The sequence below is a fragment of the Heteronotia binoei genome, chromosome 1, assembly GCF_032191835.1.
Source record: "Heteronotia binoei isolate CCM8104 ecotype False Entrance Well chromosome 1, APGP_CSIRO_Hbin_v1, whole genome shotgun sequence".
Taxonomy (NCBI): Eukaryota; Metazoa; Chordata; class Lepidosauria; order Squamata; family Gekkonidae; genus Heteronotia; species Heteronotia binoei.
In genome coordinates this window covers 39,128,480-39,152,491 of record NC_083223.1, presented here as the reverse complement: position 1 = coordinate 39,152,491, position 24,012 = coordinate 39,128,480, and the positions used below count along the sequence as shown (strand labels likewise).

Sequence of the window (24,012 nt, the reverse complement as noted above, 5' to 3'; positions counted from 1 at the left end):
CAAACTGGCTCTCACCAAACAGGATAACTGTTGTGTATGTTCATTTCATTGTCCATGTAGAGGTAATTATGGTTGTCAAATGATTTCTGTGTCTGAAAGTCGGTGTGGCATAGTAGATACCAGCCTAGGATCCTAAAAGACCTGGACTCAAATACCCACTTCTATCTTGGGAGGTTACTAGGTGACCATGGGCCAATTACATTCTTTCAGCCTAACCTAACACACTGTTGAGGTCTTGGTTTTCCCTCCCCACTGAAGTGATGCTTAAGAGTAAACAACTTGGGTAGCTAAAATTACTGCAATCATCATTTATACTTGTAGCCTATTTGCTGTTGGGAATAGACAGAGTCCTGTATTCTCCTTAAACCATCTTTATCAGTTCAAGGCAGTAGTAGGGTTTAGGAATGTTATCCATTGAGCTCCAACTAGTAGGATTGTAAGAACCTGTGAAGGGAAACATGGCATTGATCTTTGAGAAGATTTACCTAATTCACTCCATGTTCTAGGGTTAATTGGAGTCGCCTGACTAGTAGGCTGCAAGAGTAGAATTGTAGTTGGTCAGCTGGCATAAGTAAGAGGATTACTGTTAACATGGCTTTTGTGTCTTAAGGAGTAACATGGAGCACCTTGCTTTTTTAGGCCGGAACTTTGCCTTTTTGTCCTGGATTCCTTACAGGCGTTTCGTAAGTACCTATTCTGCAACTGAGAAATCTCTTCAGCTGTTTACAGTTACTTTTGGAGTGAGACGTTCTGTTCCAGCTAAGCCTAGCTTTCTTTCTTTCTTTCTTTCTTTCTTTCTTTCTTTCTTTCTTTCTTTCTTCTCTTTCTTTCTTTCTTTCTTTCTTTCTTTCTTTCTTTCTTTCTTTCTCCAAATTGAAGTCTGAAAATGTGCATTTTTTAAAAAAAAACTTTTTATTTAAATAAATCCTTTTTCTTGTGTCTTAACTGATGCAGTTTACTTGTGATGTAATAACATTTATGGTACCGGTGTGTTTTCTGGCAGGCTTGTCAGGGTGTGAAGGGTGCTTGTACTGTTCACTTGGTTTGAGGCAGTGCAGTTGCCCCAGGGGAGCAGTTGTTTTCCAGGGAATAGTTTGGATCTCAGCTGCCTGGGTTGTTTTTGTAAAGAAATGGAGGAAAAGAGAACAATATTCTACAAGCAACTTTGATTCCCCATTGGGGAATTTGGTGTGTTGGGGATAAATCTTATTGAATCTAACTGGATACAAATTTGGAATTCCTTCTCAAATAAATCCAAGATGCATAATATTCTTCAATTTTACAAATTATTTTCAAATTGGTACTTATCACCTCACAAAATTCATTTGATGAATAAAACTTTCAACCCAAAGTGTTGGCAGCAATGCAATCAAAAAGGGACTGATTTCCATAATTGGTGGGAATGTAATGTTATTCAAACTTTTTGGAAAGTAGTTCATAAGATGATTTGTGGACTCGTGGATTTTTCTCTTCCATATTCTCCAGAATTTCTTCTGCTAGATTTTTGGGCATACGAAGAAGAAAAATTGCAGATTTATACCCTGCCCTTCTCTCTGAATCAGAGATTCAGAGTGGCTACAATCTCCTATATCTTCTCCCCCACAACAGACACCCTGTGAGGTGGGTGGGGCTGAGAGGGCTCTCACAGCAGCTGCCCTTTCAAGGACAACCTCTGCCAGAGCTATGGCTAACTCAAGGCCATTCCAGCAGGTGCAAGTGGAGGAGTGCGGAATCAAACCCAGTTCTCCCAGATAAGAGTCCACACACTTAACCACTACACCAAACTGACTCTCCTACACCAAACTGGCTCCCCAGATTTTTCCAAAACAGAAAATTTTAATTTTGACATTAGTGGCTGTGGCTAGATTGTCTATTGCTAAAAAATGGAAGTCCCGCTTGGGTCACACGCTAGACAACTGGCAAGTAAATTTGAGGGAGCAATATATTATGGGGAAGATTATGAATAACCCCTAATCTTTTGCTTTGAATCCTCCGACGCAGCCCCTCCCCCAGCTGTTGCCAAGAGTGTGCCAGTAATGTGCTTTCATACATTGTGCTTTAACCCTTCTTCCACAGCAGAGACTGTGTGAAGAAGCATAAGCTAGGGTTGCCAGCTCTGGATTGGGAAATTTTGGGTGTGGAGGGCAGGGTTTGGGAAGGGGAGGAACTTCAAAGCCATAGAATCCACCCTCCAAACTGGCTCTCTTTTCTCCAGGTGAACTGATCTCTTGTCACCTGGAAATTAGTTGTAATAGCAGGAGATCTCCAGATGCAACCAGGAGGTTGGCAACCCTAGGTGGCGAGCAGGCAGGGCCAGCATGTCCCAGTAGGCCAGGTAGGTGGCTGCCAAGGGTACTACCTGGCCTTGGGCGGCCAACGGGCACGCATCCACTTGTGCCCTACCACCCCCTGTGCCCCCTTTGGTGGTGGGGAAGGGGCAGCGGCAGGGTGGCACATGTGCTTAGAGGCACTCAGTGCCACTCTGTGTGCCACTGCCACCCTCACCACTGCAGGAGCGGGGGCCTAGGGCACCAGAAACCCTGGCGCCTGCCATGGGAGCAGGGCCTAGAGTCAGCACCCCCCCCCCCCCATGCATGTAGCTCCCTTCAAAGCAGTGAAAGAATGAGATTTTAGCTTTCTAACAGACTCCATGTTAACTCTGCATGGCTTGTGTATTCCTTTAGATCAGAACACTTATCTCAACATTTTTAAATCTTCAAAACAACCCTTTTTTCCCAGTACTGTGCTTAGAGAAAGTGACATCAGCGTAATTATTTATGCAAAAATAATTGGACTAGGAAATTTCCATCTAAAACTGTCAAAAAAAATTTGTTATGAAGTCTATTTTAACATTAGTTACCCATCACAAATTCTTTCCTTCAAAAAGTCCAAATGTTTTTGGAAAACTGATCTAGCCAGTATGTCGTGTATATAAAAACAAAGAATGAAGGCTTTGTAAAGTAGGAAATGACTCCAGGTAAACACAGAGAAAGACAGGACAGGCATTCATGTTGTTTGATCTTGGTCATAGACCTTATTTACAGGTGGTATGTTGACAGTTTGAAGGTGTTCTACAGAAAGGATTCATATTAGTTCATTTTTTGATGAGCAGAGGATCAGGCGGTTCCCATGCCGCAATTTTCCAACTGGTAAGGAGTTCCAGGTGCTTCTGCACTGATCTCCAGTCTTGTGCCTGTTGGCATCATGTTGCCCTCCACTGTGCTTCCTGGCATCCACTTCCTTATTCTCCTTCCTGCTGCACTGCTCCCTAAATGCTGCCCCCAGGGTTCAGGGGACCATCAGGGTGTCTGCATCACGCGAGGGAGGAAATCACATAACCCCTTCCCTGCCTCCTGCTGGAGAAAGTGTCTTTCCACCTACAGAAAACAATGGGATACATTTCCCAAAATGCTCACAGCAGATAAAGGGCTGAAAAACAGAACATCAAGGCTACAACATGGTCGTTTGTTGCACTAACATAAGCAATTTAATGACAGGTTCTGTCTTGGTCCATTGAAACCTATTCCCAGATGCAGACCTTTTGTATATGCTGGTAAAATGTAGGGCTTTTTTCTGAGGGCATGCAGTGGAACAGAGTTCCAGAACCTCTTAGTAGAAACAAAATTCTCAAAAAATATTTAAAAGTTCATAAGGGGCACTGGGGACATCGCTTGTGACACCACAAAAATACTAAAATAAATTTTAAAAATAAGTTTTATACAAAGGGGTGTATAATATAGTGGGTACAATGCAAGGAGGAGACGAAGTTGCAGTGATCATAGTTCTCTTTATTAGTTACAGCATAGTAACTATTGAACTAGAAGACTACTTTACTGGGCCAACAGGGCCAACTATATACAGTTCAAGGTTCCCACGTATGGATGCTATTGGATCATTCAAACCAGCAGGGGGGCCGTGATTGGATCAGGGCAGCAGGGATTTGGATCCTACTGCCTATTGTTCTTGAGTCCCCAAGGCCAGTCCTCAGGGCTCCAATGAGCCAGGCAGGAACAATCCTACAACATACACATTAGTTCATATACATAACAGGATGCCTGGAAAATGGCTGCAGGGAAGCAAGCAAACAATTCAGCAGACTTGTTGCTCTCACCAATGCAATAGCTATTTCCTCCACTGAGTGTGAAAGAAATGAGGAAGATGGTGACATGTCTAAAGCTTGGAAACTGCTTTAAAATTGAGATAAGTCTGCAGTGTATGAAAGTAATATTATTTCAAATAATTCCATGTGTTTCTGCTTCATTTCCCTCTTGAGAGTTCTGGTACTTCTCCTCCCCCCCCCCCCCAAAAAAAAAAACCCTGGTAAAATGCATTATATATGCACCTGTCCCTTCCATTAAAGTGAATGAGAAAATTCACTTCAAAGAGTAGTAGCTGGCTAGAGTGGAGTTTCTAGAGGCCTAGTCCCAAGCCTGAGATAGCCTGGCTCCCACTATGGCAGAGCACCTGCAACCAGCAATTCCCACCCCCTGCTGCTGCTCTATTAGCTGGTGACAGAAAAAATAAATTTTAAAATTGCCATCAGCTTGATGGCGTGGCATCAAATCCTGGGAAAACCTGGAAGTGATGTCACTCCACTCTAGGCGTTGCCAGAAACTCTATTTATGTGTATTAATAACTAGGGTTTTATCTGTTTTATCTGTTTTATCTGTTTTAAATATGGATCCCTTTATATGTGTAATTTTGATGGATCTACTATTGGAAGCCGCCCTGAGCCACTTGTGGGAAGGGCGGGGTATAAATCTTAAATAAATAAATAAATAAATAAAATATTGTTTTACTATATTCTGGCAATTCCTGGATTGGCATGATGTCACTTCCAGGTTTCCTAAGAATTTGATGTCACATCATCACGTTTGAATGCAATTTTAAAACATACCACCACCATGCTGACCATACTAGTCCAAAATCCCCATCCATGCAGACTCTAGCCAGTGGCTAGCTCTATTATTATCCAAGCACCTGTTCATCAGTGAAACTCACTCTGCAATCTCAGGGTTAGTTATTCAGGTTCAAAACCAAAAGTTACTGGGAGCTCATTTACAGTCTGGCTTTCTTGCCAAGAGTCAAGAAGGATTATAAAATTCCATGATCAGAACACCTAGTATACTCTTAATGCAACTGTCAGATGCATAAAGCCGCAGTTCTGATCATGACTGTGGTTAGAGAGGGGGGCTTGAAGCCTTTCCCTCTTGCCATTTTCCTATCCCGAAACAATTCCAGAAAGCTACTGTTTACCCTTTGGGGGAAACCTTCATATATCTTCCCAAGAATGCTAGATGTCTGAGGCCATTTAAGATCAGGAAAATAGTGCAAGGGAAAGTTCCAACCTGATGCAGCAAAGTACCAATCAGAATTGGGCCCCATGCTCCTGAATCTCTCCTCTCTCTCTCTCTCTCTCGGCTTGACTTCGCGAACGAAGATTTAAGAAGGGTGCAGTAGTCCACGTCTGCTGCAGGCTCGCTGGTGGCTGACAAGACCAATGCGGGACAGGCAGATCCGGCCACAGTGGCTGCAGGGAAAAGTCTGATTTGGGGTTGGTGCTGTAGCAGTGCGATTCTTCCTCAATCTCCTTTTGTCCTCAAGACCAGCTATGCGTGCGTTCTCAAAGGAAGAGACAGCCTGGTGGATGGTGTGCCTCCATGCTTTGCGATCTGAGGCTAGGTCAGACCACTGGTGATGGTTGATGCGACAGGTGCCAAGGGATTTCTTCAAGGAGTCCTTGTACCTCTTCTTTGGTGCCCCTCTATTTCAATGGCCGGTGGAAAGTTTGCCATACAGAGCAATCTTGGGAAGGCGGTGGTTTTCCATCCTAGAAATATGCCCTGCCCAGCGCAGCTGCGTCTTCAACAGCAGTGCCTCGATGCTTGTAACCTCCGCCCTCTTGAGGACTTCAGTGTTGGTCACAAAGTCACTCCAGTGGATGTTGAGGATGGTGCGAAGGCAGCGCTGATGAAAGTGCTCAAGGAGTCGCAGGTGATGACGGTATAAAACCCACGATTCAGAGCCGTAGATGAGGGTTGTCATCACAACCGCTTTGTAAACATTGATCTTTGTGCCTTTTTTCAGATGCTTGTTGCTCCACACTCTTTTGTGCAGTCGGCCAAATGCACGGTTTGCCTTTGCCAGCCTGTTGTCAATCTCCTTGTCGATCTTGGCATCTGAGGAGATGATGCACCCCAGGTAGCTGAACTGCTGGACTGTCTTCAGAACTGATTCACCCACAGTGATGCAGGGAGGGTGATAATCTTCCTGGGGTGCAGGCTGGTGGAGAACTTCTGTCTTCTTCAGACTAACTTCTAGGCCGAATAGCTTGGCAGCCTCTGCAAAGCAGGACGTCATATGCTGCAGAGCTGATACCGAGTGGGAGACGAGTGCAGCATCATCAGCAAACAGTAGCTCTCGGATAAGTTTTTCCATTGTCTTGGAGTGAGCCTTTAGTCGCCTCAGGTTGAACAGGCTGCCATCAGTGCGATAGCGGATGCAGACACCATCGTCATCATCTAGATCTACTGCGGCTCTTTGAAGCATCATGCTAAAGAAGATCGTAAAGAGAGTTGGTGCGAGAACGCAGCCTTGCTTTACACCTGTGCCTATTGGGAAGGGCTCCGAGAGGTCGTTGCAGTGTCTGACTTGGCCTCGCTGGTCTTCATGTAGCTGGATGATCATGCTGAGGAACCTTGGGGGACATCCTAAATGTTCCAAGATTTGCCACAGGCCTTTTCTGCTAACAGTATCGAAAGCTTTGGTAAGGTCGACAAAAGTCACATATAGACCCTTGTTCTGTTCCCTGCATTTCTCTTGGAGCTGCCTGAGAACAAATACCATGTCGGTGGTGCTCCTGTTAGCTCTGAAGCCGCACTGGCTCTCTGGGAGGAGTTCTTCTGCAATGGTGGGCACCAGTCTGTTCAGGAGTATTCTGGCAAGGATTTTGCCTGCGATGGAGAACAGGGTTATCCCCCGGTAGTTGGAGCAGTCTGACTTTTCCCCTTTGTTCTTGTGTAGAGTGATGATGATTGCATCGCGAAAGTCCTGTGGTAGTTTGCCTTGTTCCCAGCAGGTGACAAGTACTTTGTGAAGTGTGCTATGTAGTACTGTGCCCCCATGCTTCCAGATCTCTGGTGGGATTCCATCAACTCCCGCTGCCTTGCCACTTTTCAGTTGCTTGATGGCTTTAACAGTCTCTTCTAGGGTGGGGATCTCATCCAACTCTGTTTTCACTGGTTGAAGTGGGGTGAGGTGGATTGCTGAATCTTGAACTACGCGGTTGGCACTGAAGAGAACCTGAAAATACTCCGACCACCGGTTCAGTATGGATGCCTTGTCTGTGAGGAGCACTTGGCCGTCTGCACTACGCAAGGGACTCTCCTGAATATTGCTTTTTCAAAAACACAGGGTTCTCCAATAATAGAACTCTTACCTGGTCTGGTCCCAGTCTATTCTGCTCTACAGGACTGTTAAGTCTTGGTGGTTGAGGGGCAACAGTGAAAGGGCTTCTGAAGTTCTGGTCCTGCTAGTGGACCTCCTGATGGTAGAGAGTGATATAGAAACTGTGCACTGGCTAGGAGCCAGGGTGGAGAGGGTTTCTGGCCGGTGTGCAGCCTCTGTATCGCTGAGTGTCCTCGAATGCTCAAGGAGTGATGCAGAGGCTGTGCACCGGCCAGGAGTCCTCATAGGGCAAAATTTGGGCATTTGTCTATGGCGCCAGGCCGGGAAGGCCTAATATGGCACCCCCCCCCCAGCCTGGCACCCTAGGCAAATGCCTAATTTGACTACTGGGAGAGATGGCCCTGCTTGTGGTCTGCAACTGTGTTCACTCTTAAGGATGTCAAATCTTTATAAAATCTGCTCAAATAGCCAATGTCCATTACCACATACTGACTCCATATTAAAGACTTTTGATGCTTATTCAGGGCTTCACTGGGTTTCCCATTATGCAGAGTCCTCTTGACATATATCAGAGATGAAGACATCCCTACAAATTCCCCAGATTCATGTTTGCTGCCAAGCTACAGCTTACTGTTACATCTGAACCATGGTTATTTTGAAGCGAAACAAACTGGTGGCTCTAACTAATAATAATAATACATTTTATTTATATCCTGCCCTCCCTGCCGAAGCAGGCTCAGGGCAGCTCACAACATATAAATTTCAATTTACAGTAAAATATCAGTACAATTAGATAGATAATTCATTAAATAAAACATCATATTTAAAACCATCATATACAATTAAAATTAACATTTGTGGTGCTACATCTCAGATGTTTTCTTCAATAAGTCTGGTGGCTGGATATGTCTACAGCAGATCTGTCTTAGGTCTATATTTAGGCGAAGGCCATTTTAAAAAGAGTAGTCTTGCAGGCCCTACGGAATTGATCAATAGTCCGCAGGGCCCGCACTTCATCTGGAAGTTGATTCCACCAGTGTGGAGCTACGATCGAAAAGGCCTGTTCTCATGTGCTCTTCAATTTGGCCTCCTTTGGCCCAGGGATTGTCAGCCAGTTCTTCCCCCCTGATCTCAGTACTCTCTGGGGCTCATATTGGGAGAGATGGTCCCTAAAGTAGGCAGGCCCTTGACCATATAGGGCTTTAAAGGTAATGACCAGCACTTTGTAATGAACCCAGTATACAACTGGCAGCCAGTGCAGCTCGCGCAGCCCTGGCTGTATGTGCTCCCACTTCAGGAGCCCTAATAGTAGCCCAGCCACTGCAATCTGCGCTAGCTGCAGCTTCTGGGTTCGGCACAAAGGCAGCCCCATGTAGAGGGCATTACAGTAATCTAGTCTTAGGTGACCATTAGGGTGGCCATAATTTCTGCAGGCCAGCCAGGGACACCTTGAGGGGGGAAGGAATGTGTGTGTGTGCGCGTCGCCGGAAACAGGAAGTGACGTCACTTTCGGCGACGTCACTTCCGGTGATGTCATGCCGCCGCCGGAAACAGGAAGTGACATCACTTCCTGTGACATCATTTCCCCCGCACCACCTGTCGGAAGCAGGAAGTGACATCACTTCCTGTGACATCATTTCCCCCAAATGACATCATTTCCCCCAAATGCCACTGCCGGAAACAGGAAGTGACTTCACAGCACTTCCTGTGACGTCCCCAAAAATCCCCCAAATATCACCGCCAGAAACACCAAGATTATTTATAGAGAGGGAAAGGGGGAAATAAAGTTAAATAAAACTCTTTTTTTACTTTTTTCAAAGTGAGAAGACTAGCGAGAACGGGTTCCACGCTGAGAAGCCAGTCAGATTCCAGTGAGATTCCAGTGAGACTGTGCTGCATAATGCAGCCTATTTATTTTGTCCTGTTGGCTCTGTTGGCTCTATCTGCGCCACCATCATCACTTTAGGGGTGTGGCTCCCCCAGTGGGGTGGTCTCCCAACTCCCTCCGCCGGCTGTTTATGATAGCCCTGCGCCCCCTCTTTCATTTGATATGTGTCCCGTGCGGGTGCCACCCTCCCGCCGGGAGATGCCGCAAAATGAGCCCCCTTGAGGCTTATGGCGGCAGGGCTCGGGGGAAGCGAGCTAGACTGCTGTTCTTTTGAGGGGTTATAGAGTGTTTCGAGCCCGTCCCTGTGGCATCGGTCCCATCGTTGTGGGACCCAGGGGGCCGGCGCAGCGGCACGCCGAAGCAGCCTGTCACTAATAACACAGGTCGAGATGCAGGACAGGAACCCGGAAGTGACCGACAGGCTCACACAAGCCTTGAGGGCAAAATGGTCTGACCATGGCACCGCCTCAGCGGTAACACCGTCCACCAAAACCCTGGCTGCAAAGACCAAATCTAACATGTCCCGCCTGGTGAGTGGGAATTGTAACAAATTGGTAGAGTCCCAGTGTCGCCATGGAAGACACTAGACCCATAGCCTGACTGGAGGCCGCGTCATCGGCATAGACATTGAAATCACCCAGGATCACAAGCCTTGGGTATTCCAACACCCAACCTGCCATGACCTCCATCAGGGATGGTAAGGCGCTGGCCGGTGCGTTAGGTAGATGGTACACCAGCCAGATCGCCAACCCCTCCCCCACATCCCACGCCAGACCGGCACATTTTATACCATTGATCGTTGGGGCTGGGAGCGCCCGGAAGGTGTAATCCTTCCGTATGAATAGCACCACCCCTCCCCCCCGCCCGCTAGTCCATGATTGGTGAATAAGCACATCAGTCCAACAAGTTGGAGAATTATTAGCACAACTAGGAATAAAGCCTGTTGTGGAGAAAAATACAATGGGCTCTAGAAAGAGGCTCTGGTTGAATGCCCCCCATCGCTGTCTTCCCACCCAAGTGAAGACCTTCACTCCCCCCCCCCCCCCACCACTCAAGGGTAGCTGATCTCTGCCATATGGAAAGCAGTTGTAATTCTGAATGATCGCCAGCCCTCAGCTGGAGATTGGCAACAGTGGTTCCCCAGGAGGAAATGGCTGGTTTGGAGGGTAGAGAGTATGGCATTTTACCTGTCTGAGGTCCCACCCTCCTCAAACCCCACACTCTCTAGGCTCCACCTGTTAAATCTCCAGGAATTTTCTAACCTGGAGTTGGCAACCCTATCTCTTTCCCTTTATTTACCCCTCTGACTTCAGCTTTCCGTTGCCTTCCCCCTCCTTGCAGCCTCCATCTAGAGAAAGTACAGTTTTTCTCCACAGTGGGGGGAACCAAAGCAGCTTTCATCATTCTCCTCTCCCCACTTTGCTCTGAACAACAACCCTGTGAGACAGGTTAGGCTGAAAGTCTGTGACTGGTCTGAAATCACCCAGTCAGCGTCCACAGCAAGATCCTGTGTCTGGCAGACCCTGCTCTGAAGTCCTAACTTCTGTGCCTTCCTCAAACTCCACCACAGAACCTCCAGGAATTTCCCAGCAACCTGGAACTGGCAGCTGTAGACAGGACTGGCCCCAGTGTATTCTGCCTCAGAGGCCTTTAGTGATACCTTTCAGACCAGCACACTGTTTCTGATAATGTTGTTAGTCTTAAACACAGCACTTAAATCTCTCTGTGTGTCTCACTTTCTCTCCCTATCTCTCTCTCTATATCTGGTCTGCTGCTCTGGCTGTTTCTCTTCCAGAGGAGGGTAGGAAGGAGATCTCAGCCAATCAAGGTAAGGCTTTCTCTGGCTCTTTCCATCCTCCTCCCTCAGCCAATCGAGGGAAGGGTTTTTTCTCTCTGCAAAGCAGTGCAACAGCAGCTCCGCCAATAGGAGGAGAGTAGGGACAGCCAGAAACTGCCAGAATCAAGGTTGGTTGCATTTTACTGACATAATCAGCTTTGTTTGTTAGCAACAGCCACTTGGGTGGGAGAGAGGAGTGGACTTAATCAATGGCATGCAAGTACTCTTGATTGATGGTTTGACAGGCCAAAGGTTGATGCAGTGTACCTCAAACCAATGGGAGTTTTGCCAAGACAAAAGGGCTTTTAGATATCTGTGATGATGATGATGATGATGATGATGATGATGATGATGATACAACCCCTATTAACTAGTTGTGACTGTTACTGATGACTGCTACTGATGACTGTTGTTTTAAAATAAAGCTCCTGGTCTACATAAAAAACTGGGTTGGATCTGTTTATTTATTCTCCTGGCATACGAAAAAAAAAGTCGAGAACTTGCATCTGTGCCACCTTACTGTAGTGCCATCACCTTTTTTAAAAAATTCACATGGGTCCCACAATTCCCAGCAAAGTTTGTTGGGGATTGAAAGTTGCCCGTTCTTCTTCATCTTGCACCAAAACAGAACACAGCAGGATCAAACCCAGTGTTTCACAGATTCCATTGTAATTTTCAAGTGAACATGGTACAGCCAGTACTCTTGCTTTGCACTGTTAGGATTGTCAGAGAAACCTGCACTATGTGTTGAGCTGTATCTTCCACCATGTCTTGCAAAAATCATTACAAATAGTTCAAAAATGTAGCTGAGAATTACTATGAAAACAGAAAAAAGTATGAACAAGTTGGTGAGCATTTTTCCCCCCAATTCAACACTACCTTCACAGTATCTCCTGAATAGAAACTTTGGTCTGGCTACTAGCATTTAGGTTTTTCAAAAATAAAACTGTTTACTATGGCAGTGATATGTGTCCTCTGAGCCACGGACCATAACACAAGTTTCCAGACCTGGTTGTAATTCCTGCTTCTTTTTCCAAAGCGCTTATGTACAAGGCCTCTACCTAAACTACAGTATGCTCAGTTAAAGTACATTGAAGGCTGCATTGCACTCAGCACCACTCTATTGAATACTTCACAGTCCTCAGGGTTATTTCAGGATTCTAGCAAGACTGAGACAAACCACACACATGACTTGTTAGATTTATGAATCCCACTGGTTTATTAAGCTCAACAGCACACAAACAGTCATGTTAAAAAGCACACAAAACGCATCATATTGCCTCACCCAAAATAATCAACTGAAAGCTCCAAGGTGGCCCAGTCATCCCCTTCAGAGATAGGGGCCACACTGGGTGGTCCCAAAGATGGCACAAAGGGAACAGATGCTCAGGATTATGGCTAGCTTTGTTCTGACTGTGTTGGAGAGCATTAAAACAAGTTTGGGTTCTTGGGATGGTATCTCTCTGAGTTCCTGTTTCCTTGTAGTGTTCTCAGTTTCCATAGGCCAGATGGTCCCAATAGAAACACATGTTATTTTTAATGAGAAAGTTGAAAGGCCAGCTGCACCATCATCTTGCCACCATTGCTTCCACACATGCTCTGACCACAGTTTAGAACCAGGCTAGCATTTTCACAGTGGAAAGGATTTTTGTCCACAGATGATTTTTTTTTTTGCCCCTCTCCAGTGCTTCAGCCCAAAAATGACTCCCAAAATGGCTCCCAAATGACTCCCCCAGGAACAGCACATCATGAGGCTACAGTGGGAAGGGAGAGGAGAAGCAAATGGAAATCCATCCATCTGGGGGAAATGCCTCAGCGGATCTAAACCTGTATCTTGCTCAAGAAAAGTTCAGTTACTTTCATGTGTGCGTGTAAAGACAAAGCTGAAGTAAGATATAGCCATTCCTTGTCAAGTCTGGCTTTAACTCTGGCTCAACCAGAGAGCATGCCGGGTGCTGCTAGCAACCCTTCTCCTGTTCCCCCCTCCCTTCCTTAGAGAATCTCCCTGCTTTGAAATGGTGATGTGTGAAAAGTCTTATCTGAACCTTCTCAGCTCAGGCCCGGAGGAGAGAAGGAGCCTGAAAAGCATTAAGGCCAGTATGCCTAATCAACATGAGAATGTATTTGTAACATCTATGTGTGAATGTTCCCTGCACAATTTCCCTGCCTGTAGGAATGCCTTTGAAGTACTCCTTATATGCAATGTATCTACTGTATGGCTGCCAGTGGATGTCATCAGCATGCCTCTCTGATTGGTGGGTGTATTTGCATTGTTATGGATTCAGGTGTAGCTGTTTCAGCACCTTGGAGTTGGGTCATTCTGGTGTAAGCTGCCCAGGCATTAGGATTCCTCTGTACAAAAGGGAAGCCAGAAGCAGGCCCTTTGGCAGGAAAGGAAAATAATAATAAGAGTGTAGCTGGGTGTATGAGGTAATATGACAATGATGTCAGAACATTAAGTTCTGTGAATTTTTCACAAAAAGCTATTTCAAATCATTCACGTTAATAACTTTCTTGGCTCATAAATCAAACATCAGAAAGATAATAGTAAGAGGCAAACAATAACCTAAAGGAAAAGCACTCTCAAAACCGGGGCGGGGGGGGGGCTCTCTCTACATTCTTTTGTAGTCTGTGAGACTTGTATATTTTCCATGGCTGTAAGCTTCCTAGTGACATATTGCCAGATACAAAATGCTTTTTTTGAAGCCACTATCACTTGAGTTTTGGTCATAGTAGCAAGCAGCAGCGTTGGCACAAATTCCAGAGAGGAAACACAATTGAATACGCGATATGAGTGCTTTGGTACAAGACAGGAATAAGATGGCAGAAGGCAACATTACCATCTATGAGAAACCATTGTCAGCCTCATGATTTAGATTCAGAGGTCTGTGTGTATTCAGATACATGCATGGAACTGGCACCTATGTCCACTCACATTTCTTTTGCATGTAGGAACAGGGCCCTTTCATTTTAATGATGCTTTAGCAAGTGAGGGGACTTTGGGCAAACATATCAGCAGTCACTCCCAGACATGTCAACAGTCACTCAAAGAGCAGTCTGCCTCACCTACTAAATTGATTTTAGAATTAAGAGTAGCTTCAAAAGTAAGGTTGTGATCTGGTGTGGCTATTCAAAGAAATAAAAAAAAAAATACCAGAAAGGCACAAATACAATGTGCAGGCCTAATCTAGGGTTGCCATCCTCCCAGTCGTGGTTGGAGATCTCCAGTTATCAGTTCATCTGGATAAATGGCCGCTTTGGAAGATGGACTCCATGGTATTAAACTCCATCAATAGGGTTCCCATTCCCAGCCCCCCCAGGGCAGGGTTCCCCCAATTTTGCGTTTCCAACCTGCAACCATGGAATTGGCCAGTGGGGGGTAGCCCTATCCCAAGGAGCACTGGCATGCTGCAATGTGCCTGGCACAATGATGTCACCTGGAAGTGACATCATAGCACCAGGCACATCGCAGGGGGGTGCTCTAGCATTTGGGAAAAACTCTATGATTATCAGGGGTTTTTTTGAGCAGGAACACAGCTCCAGCTGGCCTTGCCAAGGCTCCGGTTCAAAAAAAAGGTCTCCAGCAGAGGGAAGGCACTAGGCAGCCACATGCTTCCAGACCACACACTCCATCCTCTCTGCCACCTCCAGCCTCCAACCGACTTGTGAAGAGTGAGAGATGCATGGCTGCCCATAAGCACCCCCTCCTGGGAGGAGCTGGGCCTACTGCTGCCTGCTCCACCAGATGTGGCTGTCTTTGTCCGGACATGTTGAGTGGGGGGAGGGACAAGGTCTCTCATTGGCTGTGTGAAAACATGCATCCATGAAATGCACCTGATGGTACTGTACTGTTCTGTGTCGATGTGTGGAAAATAACCTACTGAATGCATGATGTCACTTCCAGTAACATGGGGGGAATGGCCTAATATGCAAATGAGTTCCTGCTGGGCTTTGTCTTTTTAAAAGCCCTGATGATAACCATATACTTTTTTTCACAAGTGCTAGAGCACCCCCCCACACACAATGTTCCCAATTCCATCTTCCTCCTACTTCATCTTCCTTCTCACACTTCCAGATTATGTCATAGTGCTGTGTGCACAAAGTGTGCCCAAAAATGATCCTCCACAGCAGCTGGGTAAAACCTGGCAACACTACCCATCAAAGTCCTTCCCCAGACCCCACCCTCCTCAGGTTCCACCCCCAAAATCTCCAAGTATTTTCAATCCCGGAGCTGGCAACCCTAACCTAATCATATCCTTGAAGGCCAGACCACAAATGGGTATATTCTAATTAAGCAGCAACTATAATTGGTGTACCATTCCGCTCAGCTAAATTTGAAGCCTTTTTTTTCATCCTGAGGGGGCTTCCTGCAACTTAAATGGCATTTGAAAGGTTTCTAACTTTGTTGAGGAGAGTGCCAGCATACAGGCCACCATTTGATATAAGAAAGCCAAGGGACTTATGAGAAATGGATGTAAAATCTGCTACATGCTTTTTTTTTCTTCCCTCAGGAATACTTCGAACATGAGGCGATGTTTGTATCTAAGTTATTCTAATGAAACTGAACAAAAGCTGGAAAGTTGGAATTTTGTGTTGCAGCACAGAATAATTCAAAGACTTTTAATAAAATTGGCAGGCTATCTCTGACAGGAATTTTACAGGATGCGCATGAAACAAAAATGTTGAGTCTTTAGCTGTGTTTATAACAGAGCAGTGAAAGACATGCTTGTTAAATCTAAACCAGTGAAACTACAAAAATCTTTCAAGATTCAAGAATGCAAACAGTCCTAGTCTCAGGTATTTACCTTTCTGGGAAACTGATGGATTTACTGCCATTTTTATAGATGTACAGATGCTAGCAAGGGGAATGAACAAACTATACCCTCAGGGTAGCTTCTTCTCCTACCCAAGCTTAAGAGAAGGGAGGTATTTGTTTCTTCATAATTTAAAAGTATATGGATTTTTAGTATGAGAATGCAGTAATAATCCACTGATTGATATCTTGTGGTTAGATGGGTTGCCAACTACCAGGTGGGACCTGGAGATCCCTGGAATTACTACTGATTTCCAAACTACAGAGATCAGTCCTGTTGGAGAAAACAGCTGTTCTGAGGGGGACTTTGTGTCATGATACCCTGCTACAATCCCTCCCCTCCCCTCCCCAAATCCCACTCACTCCAGGCTCCACCCCAACAAATCTCCAGGAATTTCTCAATCCAGAGTTGGCTACCCTATGAGGTTCCAGGAGGTGAGTAAGAGATGCATGAGTGTCCCCCTAGTTCAGCTCAGCAGGGTAGTGTAGTATTGTTTGGAAGTATGGAAGTGTCCACGCTGTACTTCCTTTTGTTTTTTTAGAAAGCATGTTGTCAGTTGTCATTCTTTCCTTGTGGAAGTCACCATTAGAAAAAAAAACAATAGAAATGGACACAATTGCAATAACACATTTGTAACTTTTTTTGTCTTAAAAGGGCCAGGTTATTGGCCACATGACTGTGGATGCCCCATTCAAAACCTGAACACAAACAACATTTATTGAAAAGTGAGGGAAATAATGTGGTCAGACAGCAGGATTTAACCAGCAATATGAATAAAAGTTATAATGGCAGTCCCAAACGTAAGGTAAAAATAGAAGAGTCTTCTAGTCACTTTTCTAGTCTCGTCTTCTTTTCCTCAGAGTCACTGAGAAGCCACTTTATCTCACAGTCACCAAGCAGCCACTTTTCCTCACAGGATTGACATCTCAGTCCAGAAAACAGCCACTCCTCCACTAAGTGCCTTTCTCCGTTTCCACTTTCTGCAAGGAACCTCTTCTTTAGAAATTCTCCTCATAATCAGAAAGAAAAATGCACTTTCTGCCTCTTGGAGTTCTCACCCTCCTCCTGCCCTGTTGCCAGGTAAGCCCTCACCCAGCCCCTCTATAGGAAGCACCTCCTCCAGTGCCTTCAGGCTAGGCCCACTCTGCAGGTGAAAGCATGTTGCACAGTTTTTAATAACAAATCAACATTTTTACAAGTCTTACCCCTTTAAACTATCTTTATTGTTTGTGGGTATTCCTGGTGCCAGGGCATAATAGCACTGATTGCCTGAAACTTTACAAAACACATTATGGGGATACCCTTTCCTCATTTAAACAAACAGAAGAAGAAGCAGCGTTCATAGGTTGCCAACTACCATGCTTTTCACAGCATCCAATCCCTTATACCTGCCAAAACAAATATATAATTTGAGCTGAGACTTGCCTGTTATGTAACTACAACTACTTCCATACCACTTGATAGTGTAGTATCATTGTGCTATAGCTTGGATGGACTTGTCCACACAGAAGAATCCAGTTGTGAATTATTGCAGTAGCGCAACAATATTGTAATATCCAGTTATTACTACTTCTGGAGTTTGCAAACCTATTACAACTATGGCTTGAAGAGCTTCTTATTTTATGGCTGCTTGCTATAAGCAATGGGCCACACACAAGAGCCTCTTTCCGTGGGTGGGGGAGAAGCATGCAGCAAAATGTATAGGCCCTTGGAACACCTGCCTGTCTGCCAAAGCCTGGGGTTGAACCAGGGACCTTTAGTTTTCTAGTCTAATGCTCTCCCAGCTAAGCTACTTTGGCTGCAGCTAGGGTGACCATAATGTCTGAAGGCCAGCCAGGGACACCTTGGGGGGGGGGTGGAAGGTAGGGGTGCGCGCGCGACGCCGGAAACAGGAAGTGACGTCACTTCCGGTGACATCACTTCCGGTGACGTCATGCCACCGCCGGAAACAGGAAGTGACACAACTTCCTGTGACATCATTTCCCCGCGTCACCTGCCGGAAACGGGAAGTGACATCACTTCCTGTGACATCACTTCCCCCAAATGACATCATTTCCCCCAAATGCCACTGCCGGAAACAGGAAGTGGCGTCACTTCCGGTGATGTCATGCCACCGCTGGAAACAGGAAGTGACACCACTTCCTGTGACATCATTTCCCCGCGTCACCTGCCGGAAACGGGAAGTGACATCACTTCCTGTGACATCACTTCCCCCAAATGACATCATTTCCCCCAAATGCCACTGCCGGAAACAGGAAGTGACTTCACAGCACTTCCTGTGACGTCCCCAAAAATCCCCCAAATATCACCGCCGGAAACAATTTTGTTCTCAAATCCTGTATATACTTCATCAGTATATGGGATAAGGCACTTTCTCAACTGTGCTGCATAATGCAGCCTATTTTTTTTGTCCTGTTGGCTCTGTTGGCTCTATCTGCGCCACCTTCATCACTTTCAGGGTGTGGATCCCCCAGTGGGGTGGTCTCGCGACTCCCTCCGCCAGCTGTTTCTGATAGCCCTGCGCCCCCTCTATCATTTGATATGTGTCCCGTGCGGGTGCCACCCTCCCGCCAGGAGATGCCGCAAAATGAGCCCCCTTGAGGCTTATGGCGGCAGGGCTCGGGGGAAGCAAGCTAGACTGCTGTTCTTTTGAGGGGTTATAGAGTGTTTCGAGCCCGTCCCTGTGGCATCGGTCCCATCGTTGTGGGACCCAGGGGGCCGGCGCAGCAGCACGCCGAAGCAGCCTGTCACAGGTCGAGATGCAGGACAGGAACCCGGAAGTGACCGACAGGCTGCTTCAGCGTGCCGCTGCGCCGGCCCCCTGGGCCCCACAACGATGGGACCGATGCCACAGGGACGGGCTCGAAACACTCTATGACCCCTCAAAAGAACAGCAGTCTAGCTCGCTTCCCCCGAGCCCTGCCGCCATAAGCCTCAAGGGGGCTCATTTTGCGGCATCTCCCGGCGGGAGGGTGGCATCCGCACGGGACACATATCAAATGAAAGAGGGGGCGCAGGGCTATCAGAAACAGCCAGCGGAGGGAGTCGCGAGACCACCCCACTGGGGGATCCACACCCCGAAAGTGATGAAGGTGGCGCAGATAGAGCCAACAGAGCAAACAGGACAAAATAAATAGGCTGCATTATGCAGCGCAGTTGAGAAAGTGCCTTATCCCATATACTGATGAAGTAAATACAGGATCTGAGAACAAAATTGCACCAGAAGACACAAACACAAAGCTCCCTTACACTGAATCAGTGCTTGGGTCCACCAAAGTCAGTATTGTCTACTCCAGTCACAAACACAAAGCTCCCTTACACTGAATCAGTGCTTGGGTCCACCAAAGTCAGTATTGTCCACTCCAGTCACAAACACAAAGCTCCCTTACACTGAATCAGTGCTTGGGTCCACCAAAGTCAGTATTGTCCACTCCAGTCACAAACACAAAGCTCCCTTACACTGAATCAGTGCTTGGGTCCACCAAAGTCAGTATTGTCTACTCCAGTCAAAAACACAAAGCTCCCTTACACTGAATCAGTGCTTGGGTCCACCAAAGTCAGTATTGTCACATAAGAACATAAGAGAAGCCCTGTTGGATCAGGCCAGTGGCCCATCCAGTCCAACACTCTGCGTCACATAAGAACATAAGAGAAGCCCTGTTGGATCAGGCCAGTGGCCCATCCAGTCCAACACACTGTGTCACATAAGAACATAAGAGAAGCCCTGTTGGATCAGGCCAGTGGCCCATCCAGTCCAACACACTGTGTCACATAAGAACATAAGAGAAGCCCTGTTGGATCAGGCCAGTGGCCCATCCAGTCCAACACACTGTGTCACATAAGAACATAAGAGAAGCCCTGTTGGATCAGGCCAGTGGCCCATTCAGTCAGGAAGGGAGGAGGGAGGGAGGGAAGGAAGGGAGGGAGGGAAGGAAGGAAGGAAGGAAGGGAGGAAGGAGGGAGGGAAGGGAGGGAGGGAGGGAAGGAAGAAAGGAAGGGAGGGAGGGAAGGAAGGGAGGAGGGAAGGAAGGGAGGGAGGGAAGGAAGGGAGGAGGGAAGGAAGAAAGGAAGGGAGGAGGGAAGGAAGGAAGAAAGGAAGGAGGGAGGGAGGAAGGAGGGAGGGAGGGAAGGAAAGAAGGAAGGCCAGCCGCCCCCCCGCCAGCCGCCCCCCCCCCCCCGCTTTTGGCTTACCTGGATCCAGGGCGGTGGCGGCCTCTCCTCCGGGCTGCTGGCGGGGCTGGCGGAGGCCAGAGAGGCCGGCGCTGGTCTCTGGAGGCCTCCAGGGACCAGCGCTGGCCTCTCCACGCTGCCTCCGCTGGTCTCTGGAGGCCTCCAGGGACCAGCGCAGGCCTCTCCGCGATGCCTCCGCTGGCCTCTGGAGGCCTCCAGGGACCAGCAGAAACCTCTCCACGCTGCCGGCGCTGGCCTCTGGAGGCCTCCAGGGACCAGCGCCGGCCTCTCCACGCTGCCGGTGCTGGCCTCTGGAGGCCTCCAGGGACCAGCGGAGGCCTCTCCACGATGCCTCCGCTGGCCTCTGGAGGCCTCCAGGGACCAGCGCCGGCGTCTCCGGACCCCGCGCGCGGGCGGGGAAGGCGGGGAGTGAGGCAGCCAGCGTCCCTGCGCGTGTGCACACCGCTGTGCGCACGCGCAGGGATGCTGGCTGCCTCACTCCCCGCCTTCCCGGCCCGCGCACGCGGCCCGCCGGCTATACCGGGACTTTGTAATGGTCCCGGTATAGGCAGCCCGGGAGCTGGGAATTGGTGGCCAGAACCAGGAAAGTCCCGGGAGACCGGGACGGTCTGGCCACCCTAGCTGCAGCTAAAACTCATTTGACCACTCCCAGGTGCTGCAAAAGCTCTGAAAGAACTTGCTGCCCCCCCCCCCAATAGAGTGTATTTCTGTCTGGTTTCAAACCTAGAATCCTACAGTATCACACCAACCTAGTGATGTCATTTCTGGTTATTTGGCAGAAGTGATTTTGCACTAGGGTTGCCTGGTAGTGCCTGGCAACTGACTGGAGAAGGGGTGGGGGTTGGGGAGGCAGAGCATTGAGGGAAATACAGCCTTGTACCAGAAGTTCTTACTAGAAGTGACAAAGTGTAGCTCAAGAATCACTTGAAACTATGATTTTAACACTGGTTTTCACTATAGAGTTTCAAGGAAATGACAGGGCATCTTGTTACATTGTGAGATCACTTCTGACATCACTGTATTGTGGGACATGCTAAAATTTCCCTGAAACGTTATGGTTTTCACCATAGAGTTTCAAGGAAATTTTCTGAGGGTTCTACTCTAGGGAGAAAAGTGGTGAATAAATACAACCAGCTACCTCACAGGGTTGTTATTTGAAGAAAATCTAGGAGAGCAGAACCATACAAAGTGCTATTAACTATTTGGGATTTAAAAAAAAATACAGCTAAATGGGAGAAAGAGTTCTTGTATGTGTATCTTTATTGAAATTAAAAGTTACAAGATGTCAAGTTGCATCAACATGTGTCATGGATGAACCATGTCATACAGAAACTTCACATCCCTTTACATTCTACAGCATACAGTTTATCCAATACGACAGATTTTAGTTTTCGCTTTAGAAGAAACTCACTTATTCAGTCTAGTCTGTTTAAATTCTGCATTAGTATAGAACATGGCTAGGTGAAGGTATAGTTGGAAGGCACAGGATGTAGCAACTTTGCTGATGCAAAGCAGACTGGTCAGTTCCTAAATGTGACACCTCCTGAAAGCCACCTTGAATTCCATGATGCAAGAAAGACAGAAGTTACATTTATAGCTACCCATATCACAGAGTTCTGCTTCTTCCACGGACAGACAGACAAGTATTCTTTAAACAAGTTGAACACTTGTCAGATGTAGAAAGAAACAGCAATGTGTACCATTCCAGAGATGTCTGCCTATATGTCTTGACATGCATCAGGATGTGGTAATGGATAGAGAGGAATGTGGGGGTATTTATTTTTAAATAGAGTATACAAATAAAGTTGTGGGGAAATATAACGATGGTTGCATCTACATTGGGATGCAGCAGCGGCAGCAGCAAGCATAGGCAAGCACCATATACTCATTCTCGCTCTGCTTGCTGCTGCCACCACCCCAGTTCCCTCTCCACTCCTCCATCACCAGTGCACAACAGGACAGCAGTGGCAGAAGTTTCTCCTCCACCGCTTGGAAATTCACTTTCCCTTTCTCAATTGCATTATTAGATACAGGTTAGGGTTGGCAACTCCTAGAGATTTTTTTTGCGGGGGCGGGGGGAGTATTTAGGGAGCTGGGAGTGGTGCTCAGTGGAAATGTGATGCTGTCCACCCTCTGAAGCTGCCATTTCCTCCAGGGAAACTGACCTGTCATCTGGAGATCCCTTGTAATTCCAGGCTCAACCTAGAGTACAGTTAGGTTAGACTGGGAAAAGGAAACTGCCCTTTAAAGGAAAGGAATGACACATGGCAGCCGCATGCCATTTTGAAAATATAGCTTAGTTTTTACCCCCCCTCACCTTGCATTTCCCCTTTGAGCTAGACAGAGGATTGATTTTTTTATCTGGTTTAAAGGGGGAAGTTTCACAAAGCCCATGAGCTCCATGCAGACATCCCCTTTAACTGTGGGAGCCTCCTGATGTCCATGACAGGATAAATCCCCATGTGAAAGCAATGATTTATGAATATACAGCATGGTGGTTCTTCAGTCAGACAATACATGCACCAATACAAATGGCATCACCAATCAGACTGCCATCTTGCACCATCTTTCAAAATGATACAAAACAACTCCTTTGATAGCTTGCTGAAAGAAAACCTGCAGAGTACAATAGTGAAATGTTGCTTTGAATTGAAGTGGGATCAGTAGATCTACTAGACGTGCTCCCCTCTGTACTGGTAGGTTTCTAGTTTCTTGAAGAGATCATCTAGTGGCCAACAGTTAAGGACATATTACATGTTTCACCAAGTGTACTTTATAAGATATATAACTCTCTGTATTATTCCAGTTTTAGCATACATTCTGTCACATTGCCAAAGGATTTGTTGTTGTGTTTTTGAGGTGTTTACCTAAAACCCTGACACACTTTTTCCTCACATGCAAATTCTATGAGCTTCTCTGATAACTCCCCTTCTTGTAATTTTCTCCAACCACTCGGAAGACTACCACTTACTTAATCTTCTGTCCAGAAATGAAAATCACACCTCTTTAGCAGTTGCCAAATATATCTCAGCTGCACTAAAAATTCAAGCTACTGCCATTAATTCAGTGGCTAGGTAAATATGCAGTGACCTTTGGCTATTTTAATTTGATAGTTTAGATGTATTTAATGTTTTTTTTTTTTCTGAAGTGCTGGATGTTCTTTTTTCTTATGTATTTCAACTACTGTTACATTATTTTGTCTAAATGCCTATGTACTAAACTACTTTGAATAAATGTAAATATATATATTTCTGCATTGCTACATTTCTCAAATATGAAAAAAAAATCCATTTTTATCCAAAGATTGTGTTTACATAACATGTGAGGTCTTTACATTTGCAGGTCTTTAATATTTTCATTTTTTCAAAGTGCATGAGCCAAAATCATGTTAATCTTACAGTGCAATCCAGAATAGAGTTAACATCCTTTTAAACCCATATACCTTAAGTCTGGCAACTATCAGAAGGGCTGGAAGTGGTCACATGAGAAGTGCATATGACATTGGTGTGTATGACATTAGGAAACACAGAAGTGACAAAACATAGCTTTAGGGACAGCTAGAAACTCTGATAAAACCATAGAGTTTCTGTACATTCCTAGACTTATCCTGTGTCACTTCTGAGTTTTATCTGGAAGTGACAGAATGACATCAGCAAAATTGCTGTTCTTTTGAAAAAAAAATTGTAATGAATATTGTGTGTGTGTATAATCATTATACACACACACGTCTATACCCTCTGGGTTTGGCCCACTGTTGGAGTTGGGGAAAAAGGTATTTTATCCACAAGAGGGATCCATAGGAGAGGCCTGAGGGGAAAAGAGATCTGAGGGGAAAGGGGGAAATGGAAGCCATCTGGGTGGTGTCCAAAGAACAG

At 46.4% G+C, this 24,012-nt stretch overlaps 1 non-coding gene across 1 annotated transcript; it reads right to left on the bottom strand.

Annotated features, from left to right (window-relative positions):
* Window positions 1–17,672: 17,672 nt before the first annotated feature.
* On the bottom strand, window positions 17,673–17,745 carry TRNAS-AGA (transfer RNA serine (anticodon AGA)). The gene has a single exon. It is a non-coding gene; the product is annotated as a tRNA-Ser (tRNA).
* Window positions 17,746–24,012: the final 6,267 nt, after the last annotated feature.